Source organism: Arachis hypogaea, chromosome 20 (assembly GCF_003086295.3).
Source record: "Arachis hypogaea cultivar Tifrunner chromosome 20, arahy.Tifrunner.gnm2.J5K5, whole genome shotgun sequence".
NCBI classification, from domain to species: Eukaryota; Viridiplantae; Streptophyta; class Magnoliopsida; order Fabales; family Fabaceae; genus Arachis; species Arachis hypogaea.
Window position 1 is genome coordinate 83,404,632 of NC_092055.1, and position 8,867 is coordinate 83,413,498.

At 38.7% G+C, this 8,867-nt stretch overlaps 1 non-coding gene across 1 annotated transcript; it reads right to left on the reverse strand.

Annotated features, from left to right (window-relative positions):
* Positions 1-8,176: 8,176 nt before the first annotated feature.
* Positions 8,177-8,280, reverse strand: LOC112787296 (small nucleolar RNA R71). The gene has a single exon (XR_003194716.1). It is a non-coding gene; the product is annotated as a small nucleolar RNA R71 (small nucleolar RNA).
* Positions 8,281-8,867: the final 587 nt, after the last annotated feature.

Sequence of the window (8,867 nt, forward strand, 5' to 3'; positions counted from 1 at the left end):
ATGATTAGAGAAGAGTAGAGTGAATTACCCTATACACTTGTGAGACTAGAGTGATATACACTACTAGTGAGGGTTCAATGCTTGATTCTATGTTCCCTTCTTTCATGAGCTATCTTCTTACAAGTTTACTTATCCTTTATTGTATGATTTGAGTTAGTGAAATTTGATTTATGTATAATCTTGGAGAATTTGATTTACTTTTAACCAAGTAGGTAGAAACATTTTGCATGTAGTTGCATTCATATAGATAGGTTGTATTTCATACATTCTACCATTCCTCTTCACTCCTTTATAGCTTCTCTTGAGCTTAGCATGAGGACATGCTAGTGTTTAAGGGTGGGGAGGTTGATAAACCACTATTTTATGGTTTATCTTGTGCTAATTAGAGTGGTTTTTATCGACTCTTTACCCACTTATTCATACTATTTGGATGGTTTTATATTTTCCTTCCTAATTTTATTATATAATTGCAAACTTGCTTCCCGAGCCTTTTAATTACCAAAAATTAATTCTCTCTTATCACCATTTGATGCTTTGATATGTGTGTTGAGTATTTTCAGAGATTACAGGGCAGGAATGGCTTGGAGGATGGAAAGGAAGCATGCAAAAGTGGAAGGAATAGAAGAAGTTGAAGGATTTGCAAAGCTGTCAGCCTGACCCTCTCGCACTAAAACGGTCATAACTTGAGCTACAGAGATCCAAATGATGCGGTTCTAGTTGCGTTGGAAAGCTAATGTCCGGGGCTTCAATTTTATATATAATTTGCCATAGCTGCCCTGAAGCCAGGTGACGCAAACGCGTGGATCACGCGGACGCGTGACCTGGCAGAAACGCAATCCATGCAAACGTGTGGACGACGCCTCCGCGTCACCTTATCGCGACCTGAACGTAACAGAAATCGCTGGGGGCAATTTCTGGGCTGTTTCTGACCCAGTTTTCGGCCCGGAAAATACAGATTAGAGGCTATAAACTGGGGGAATGCATCCATTCATCAACAGAGTCTCCAATTATTCACTTTTCATGATTTAGATGTAGTTTTTAGAAGGAGAGGTTCTCTCCTCTCTCGTAGGTTTTAGGATTAGGATTTCTTATTAATTCAATTTAGTATTTCAACTCTTTATCAGGTTCAATATTCCTTTTACTTTTTATTTCTCTTTTACTTTTAGATACTTTAATTCTCTCATTTAATTACTTATGTTGCCAAATTGGCTTGTGAACTCTTCATGTTTAGAATGATTTTCTCTTATTAATGCAATTGAGGTATTTCAGATTTATAATTCTTATTTAGCTTTTCATATCCTTGGCTTTAATTGATTAACTGGAAATTCTTGAGTTATTAAAGTTATCGTGATTGATGTTATGTTTGCAAATTGAATTGAATTCCACTAACTCTAGTCTTTCCTTAGGAGTTGGCTAGGACTTGGGAAATCTAACTAATTAGTTCACTTAACTTTCTCTTGCTTTTGCAAGGGTTAACTAAGTGGGATTAACTTTAAATCTCATAAGAATAACCAGGATAGGACTTCCGAATTTTCATACCTTGCCAAGAGTTTATTTTATAGTTGTTTATTTATTTTACTTGTTATTTAAGTTACCCATTCCTCACTTTCAAAACCTCCGATTTACAAAACTCATAACCAATAATAAGAACATACCTCCCTGCAGTTCCTTGAAAAGATGACCCGAGGTTAAATACTTCAGTTATCAATTTCAAAGGGGTTCGTTACTTGTGACAACCAAAATGTTTGTAAGAAAGGACTTTTGTTGGTTTAGAAGCTATACCTGCAATGAGGATTTATCTGCGAAATTCTAGACCATGCAAAAGTTCTCTCTTCAGTTGGTCGCGCCGCATGTACCAAACTTTATATCAGTGTACCATGTCGCATGTACCAAACTTAAATAGTCATAACTTCCTCTACAAAAATCCATTTTGATCAAACTTTATATCAATGTAAAGACCCTTAAATGAACTTTTAATTAAGATAAATTTCAACAAATTTCGAAAACTGAGGCTCAAGTTATGATCCGTCAAATTTTACCAAAAACTAGTTTTTACCAAAAGTTAATAAGGTTCTCAACTTCCAAAATTTCCCAACCGAAACTAAATATCCTACACCTAAAGTAGTTCCAATGGGCCTAAATGATGTCTATATACCTTTCAATTTATTCCACAACCTATTGACTGATTCCAGGGTATCTTAGGCTAGTTTCACTAGCCTTTTTCTTTGTTTTTAATGGGTTTCATGCACTTTCTTGAGCTATAAGTAAGCAATTGGGTTAGAAATTCATGTATGCCTAGATTCATTCATTCATAGTTAATTTGATGCAATTTCATGAGAATTATGCTATAATTACTTGTGTGCTAAGAATGATGAGAATTCTCACGATTTTAGAAAAGCTTTGATGCATGTATTGGTTGATGCTAGGTGAAGGAAAGCATGGGAGGAAGTTGAAGAAGGAACATGGAAAGGATGAACAAAAAGCAACATTGGTGGCCAAGTTGGACCACCAACATTGCCTCAAACGTTGAGAAGGAAGCAGAGCAAGATTCTGCATAATTTGTTGATGCCCACGTTGGAGGTAACGTTGGTAAGCCAATGTTACCCCCAACGTTGTGATAAAATATGCTTTCTAGAGATTTTGAACATTTGAAGCGATGCGCACGCGTGGATTGAAAATTCTGGTAATCCACTCGTAAGCGTAGCTGACGCGTACACGTGGATGGGAAACGTTGGACCCTGGTGCACGAAATTATGATTGTTCATTCCTTGGTAATGGCGCCAAAAACTTAATACGCACGTTCATATTCTTAGTTCTTTTTTTCACAACTTCACACAACTAACAAGCAAGTGCACTGGGTCGTCTAAGTAATAAACCTTACGTGAGTAAGGGTCGATCCCACGGAGATTGTAGGCTTGAAGCAAGCTATGGTCATCTTGCAAATCTCAGTCAGGCGGATTCAAATGGTTATGGTGAATTGATAGTTAAAATATAATTTAAAATATAAAATAGGATAGAAATACTTATGCAATTCATTGGTGAGAGTTTCAGATAAGCCTATGGAGATGCTTTTGTTCCTTCTGAACCTCTGCTTTCCTACTGTTTTCATCCAATCACTCATACTCCTATCCATGGCAAGCTATATGTTGGGCATCACCATTGTCAATAGCTACATCCCGTCCTTTCAGTGAAAATGGTCCAAATGTGCTGTCACCGCATGGCTAATCATCTGTTGGTTCTCCATCATGCTGGAAAAGGATCCAGTGATCCTTTTGCGTTCTGTCACTACGCCCAGCACTCGCGAGTTTGAAGATCGTCACAGCCTTCCCTTCCCAGATCCTACTTGGAATAACACAGACAAGGTTTAGACTTTTCGGATCTCAAGAATGGCCGCCAATAATTCTAGCATATACCACGAAGACTCTGATCGTAAATCAAGAGGCTAAGAGATATGCATTTAAGCTTGCTTTCATGTAGTCCGGAAGTGTTTGTCAGGCACGCGTTCATAAGTGAGAATGGTGATGAGCATCACATAATCATCACATTCATCATGTTCTTGTGTGCGAATGAATATCTTAGAGAAGAAATAGGCTTGAGTTGAATAGAAAAACAATAGTACTTTGCATTAATTCATGAGGAACAGCAGATCTCCACACCTTAATCTATGGTGTGTAGAAACTATACTGTTGAAAATACATAAGTGATGATAATGTTCATTGGCTTCAGCCCCAGAGGGGGGACCAGAATAACCAAGACCTTGGTCTAAGGACTAAACATCCAAAGATGTAAATACAATAGTAAAAAGTCCTATTTATACTAAACTAGTTACTAGGGTTTACAAAGATAAGTAAATGATGCAGAAATCCACATCCGGGGCCCACTTGGTGTGTGCTTGGGCTGAGCATTGAGCTTTACACATGTAGAGGCTTCTCTTGGAGTTAAACACCAGGTTGTAGCCTGTTTCTGGCGTTTAACTCTAGTTTGCAACCTGTTTCTGGCGTTTAACTTCATAATAGGGCAGGAAGTTGGCGTTTGAACGCCAGTTTGCATCGTCAAAACTCGAGCAAAGTATAGACTATTATATAATGCTGGAAAGCCCTGGATGTCTACTTTCCAACGCAATTGAGAGTGCGCCAATTGGGTTTCTGTAGCTCTAGAAAATCCACTTCGAGTGCAGGGAGGTCAGAATCCAACAGCATCTGCAGTCCTTCTTCAGCCTCTGAATCAGATTTTTGCTCAAATCCCTCAATTTTAGCTAGAAATTACCTGAAATCATAGAAAAAACACACAAACTCATAGTAAAGTCCAGAAATGTGATTTTTATTTAAAAACTAATAAAAATATATTAAAAACTAACTAAATCATACTGAAAACTATGTAAAAACAATGCCAAAAAGCGTATAAATTATCCGCTCATCACAACACCAAACTTAAATTGTTGCTTGTCCCCAAGAAACTGAAAATCAAATAGGATAAAAAGAAGAGAATATACTATAAACTCCAAAATATCAATGAAACTTAGCTCCAATTAAATGAGCGGGACTAGTAGCTTTTTGCCTCTGAACAGTTTTGGCATCTCACTTTATCCCTTGAAGTTCAGAATGATTGGCATCTATAGGAACTCAGAATTCAGATAATTTTATTGATTCTCCTAGTTCAGTATGTTGATTCTTGAACACAGCTACTTTATGAGTCTTGGCCGTGGCCCTAAGCACTTTGTTTTCCAGTATTACCACCGGATACATAAATACCACAGACACATAATTGGGTGAACCTTTTTTGATTGTGACTCAGCTTTGCTAAAGTCCCCAATTAGAGGTGTCCAGGGTTCTTAAGCACACTCTGTTTTTGCTTTGGACCTTGACTTTAACCGCTCAGTATCAAGCTTTTAACTTGTTACCTTCACGCCACAAGCACATGGTTAGGGACAGCTTGGTTTAGCCGCTTAGGCCAGGATTTTATTCCTTTGGGCCCTCCTATCCACTGATGCTCAAAGCCTTGGATCCTTTTTATTACCCTTGCCTTTTGGTTTTAAGGGCTATTGGCTTTTTCTGCTTGCTTTTTCTTTTTCTTTATTATTATTTTTTTTCGCCAATTTTTTATGCCAGGGCATCTTGGCCAGTTTCACTGACCTTTTCTTTACTGTTTTTAGGATAGTTTCATACATTTCTTTAGGAAATAAGCTAGTTTTGGGTAAATATTCACTTATGCCTTGATTCAAGCATACATTGTGCATTTTACATAATTTCATGAGGATTTTGCATAAGTTTAGTGACAAATATTATGTTGCATTACTCAAGACTTGGACTAGAGCTTTGATGCACTTTATTGCTTGATTTCAGGACCAAAAAGGAAGTAAGAAAAGGGGAGGTAACTTGCAAGATTAATGAGAAAAGTGATTGCCAATAACATTCTCAAAAAGCCATCAATGCCCACGTTAGAGAGTCACGTTAACTAAGTTAACGTGAACTCTAACGTGGAGAAGAGAAGTTGAGCCAACGTTAGTGACACTTAACATTGTCACTAACGTTGGCAATTACTCATAAGTGGCCACGTTAGAAGCCACGTTAACCTAGTTAATGTGGCCTCTAACGTTAAGGGGGGAAGAGAAGCCAACGTTAGTGACACTCAACATTGTCACTAACGTTGGCCTATGGTGCAAAGTACCACGTTAACTCCCACGTTAACTTGGTTAACGTGGGAACTAACGTAAAGGATGAAGAGTTGTCGACAACGTTAGTGACACTCAACATTGTCACTAACGTTGAAGCAACCACACAACCCCCAAGAGTCACGTTAACCTCCACGTTAACTTAGTTAACGTGGAAGCTAAGGATGAGGAATGAAGGATGAGCCAACGTTAGTGACACTCAATATTGTCACTAACGTTGGGATGGCTAAAGATGGCTACGTTAGAGGCCACGTTAACCTAGTTAACGTGGACTCTAACGTGAGACCCAGGGGCACATTGGAACGTTAGTGACAATGTTGAGTGTCACTAACGTTCTCGAAGGATTAACAAGGCAACGTTAAAAGCCACGTTAACCTAGTTAACGTGGGTTTTAACGTAAGGCAAAGGGGTGCATTGGAATGTTAGTGACAATGTTAAGTGTCACTAACGTTTTCGAACTTATATTCTCACTAAATATTAACACCCCTAACGTCCTGAGCTGAAATCTCTGCCCACTTAGCACTTTCTCTCTGCAAGCAAAGCCAAGCCCAAATGAAGAAAAGAACTGCTTCAAACTCAAGATCCAAAGGCCCAAGACATGAAGAGTAAACTAGAAGCTGAGAAGAGTAGTATATATAGGAGTAGCTTTGAATTGTAAAGAAGCTCTGGAGGCTGGGAAAAAGAGAACTACTCTTTGTATTTTACTTTGTTTGCAAATTCTAGTTTTATGATGTATTCTCCATTTTTGTTTTCATTTTCGAGAGCTATGAACAACTAAACCCCTTTCATTGGGTTAGGGAGCTCTGTTGTAATTTGATGGATCAATATTAATTTTCATTATTCTTCTTCTATCTTTCCTCTTGATTTTAGTTGAAAGCTTTCGATCTTCATCCAATTGAGTAGTTATCTTGGAAGAGAAGCTATTCAAACTTGGATCTCTTTTGAACCTTGAAAGAGGAATGAAGAGATCAAGCTAGAAATGCTTTCTCATGCTGGACCAAATTGGGTTTGGATGGGTATGTGACTATAACCCTCTCAATACTTGATTTGGGAAATGCATGTGGTATAATCAGTGACCATACTTCATCTCTTCTCATGAGCAATTGACCAAGGAATTAGCTATTGATCAAGATTTGAGAGATTGAATTGCAAGAAATTGTAATTCAATCACTTAAGATTGCCAAGGAGATCAATGAGTGCATTGATTGAGGAAGAGATGAAAATGAACTTGATCCGGAGAATTGCAACATCTCCTAAGCCCAATGAACTCCCCATCTCTGATCTTACCCATTCTCTTTAATTTCTGCCATTTACTTTTATGAGCAAATCCCCCATTCCCATTTACAATTCTGCAATTTATTTTTAGTCATTTACTTCCAGTACTTTAATTCTAGCATTTACTTTTCTGTTATTTACATTCCCGCCATTTTATTTTCTGCAACTCTCAACCCAAATCCTGGATTCGCTCAACTAGAACATTCTTCTAATCAAAGTTGCTTGATCAATCAATCCCTTTGGGATTCGACCTCACTCTATTGTGAGTTTTTACTTGACGACAACTTCGGTACACTTGCTGAAGGGAGATTTATTGAGAGACAAGTTTTCCGTGCATCAAGTTTATGGCGCCGTTGCCGGGGATTGATTGTGCATCAACAATGATTAGATTGGAATATCACTAGATTGAGCATTTTATTTTGTGAATTTCATTTTCTGTTTGAGTGATTTACTTTTGGTTTTAGTTATACTTCTTCCCTTCTCCCTCTACTCTTTTGTTTTTTCTTTGTTATTTTCAATTCTGTTTGCTAACCCACTAACTGTTTGATATATTGCATCACCCACAACTAACAGCAATTCTGACACAAATACTGTCTGCACCTATTTTCTCTGCTTGTACTTGTTGGTTGTATGACAGGGAGAAGAAGCGGGGCTTCAACTTCCTTTGATTCTGAACCGGAGAGAACCTTCCTTAGACTAAGGAGGGAGGCAAAAGAAAAATGAGTAGTTGGTGCTGAAGAAGAGGAGGAACAGTTTGAGGAATACTTTGAACCAAACATGGAAGAAAACATGGAAAATCATCATGAAGAAGAGACTCACAACCATGGCAGAGGAGGTGGAGAAAATCATGCTGGAGAGGATAGAAGAGTTTTGGGCTCTTACATTAATCCAAACCCAGGCAATTGTGGAAGTAGCATCCAAAAGCCAACAATCCATGCCAACAACTTTGAACTTAAACCACAGCTCATCACCCTTGTTCAGAACAACTGTTCGTTTGGAGGAGGTGTTCAAGAAGACCCCAATCAACATTTGACCACCTTCCTAAGAATATGTGACACAGTGAAATCTAATGGTGTTCATCCTGACTCCTATAGACTGCTCTTATTTCCCTTCTCACTCAGAGACAAGGCAGCCAAGTGGCAGGAATCCTTCCCAAGAGAGAGCTTGACAACTTGGGAGGATGTGGTGAACAAATTCTTAGCAAGATTCTACCCTTCTCAACGAATCAATAGGCTGAGAGCTGAAGTTCAAACCTTCAGGCAACAAGATGGTGAGACTCTGTATGAAGCATGGGAGAAGTTCAAAGACTTAACAAGGAGGTGTCCACCTGACATGTTCAACGAATGGGTCCAGCTGCACATTTTCTATGAAGGGCTCTCGTATGAGTCAAAGAAGGCAGTAGACCATTCATCTGGAGGATCCTTGAACAAGAAGAAGACCATTGAGGAAGCCATAGATGTTATTGAAACAGTAGCAGAAAACAACTACTTTTATGCTTCCGAAAGAGGGAACACAAGAGGAGTGATGGAGCTAAACAATGTAGATGCTCTGTTGGCCCAAAACAAGCTCATTACCCAGCAGCTGGCTGACCTCACCAAGAAGATGGAGAGGAACCAAGTAGCAGCAATCTCCACTTCATCAACAACACAAGAAGGAGTAAACGAAGAAGCAGAGGGGAGTCAGGAGTAAGCCAACTACATTGGGAATTCACCAAGGAAAAACTATGATCCATACTCCAAGACTTACAACCCTGGATAGAGAAACCACCCAAACTTTGGGTGGGGAAGTGAGCAAGATCAAAAGCAATTAACCCAGAGGACATCTCAACACCCCCACAACAACACTTATCCACATACTTATCAAAACCAAAACAACACGTTTGCTCCGAATCACTCATCAATTGATGACAAGCTCTCTAAGA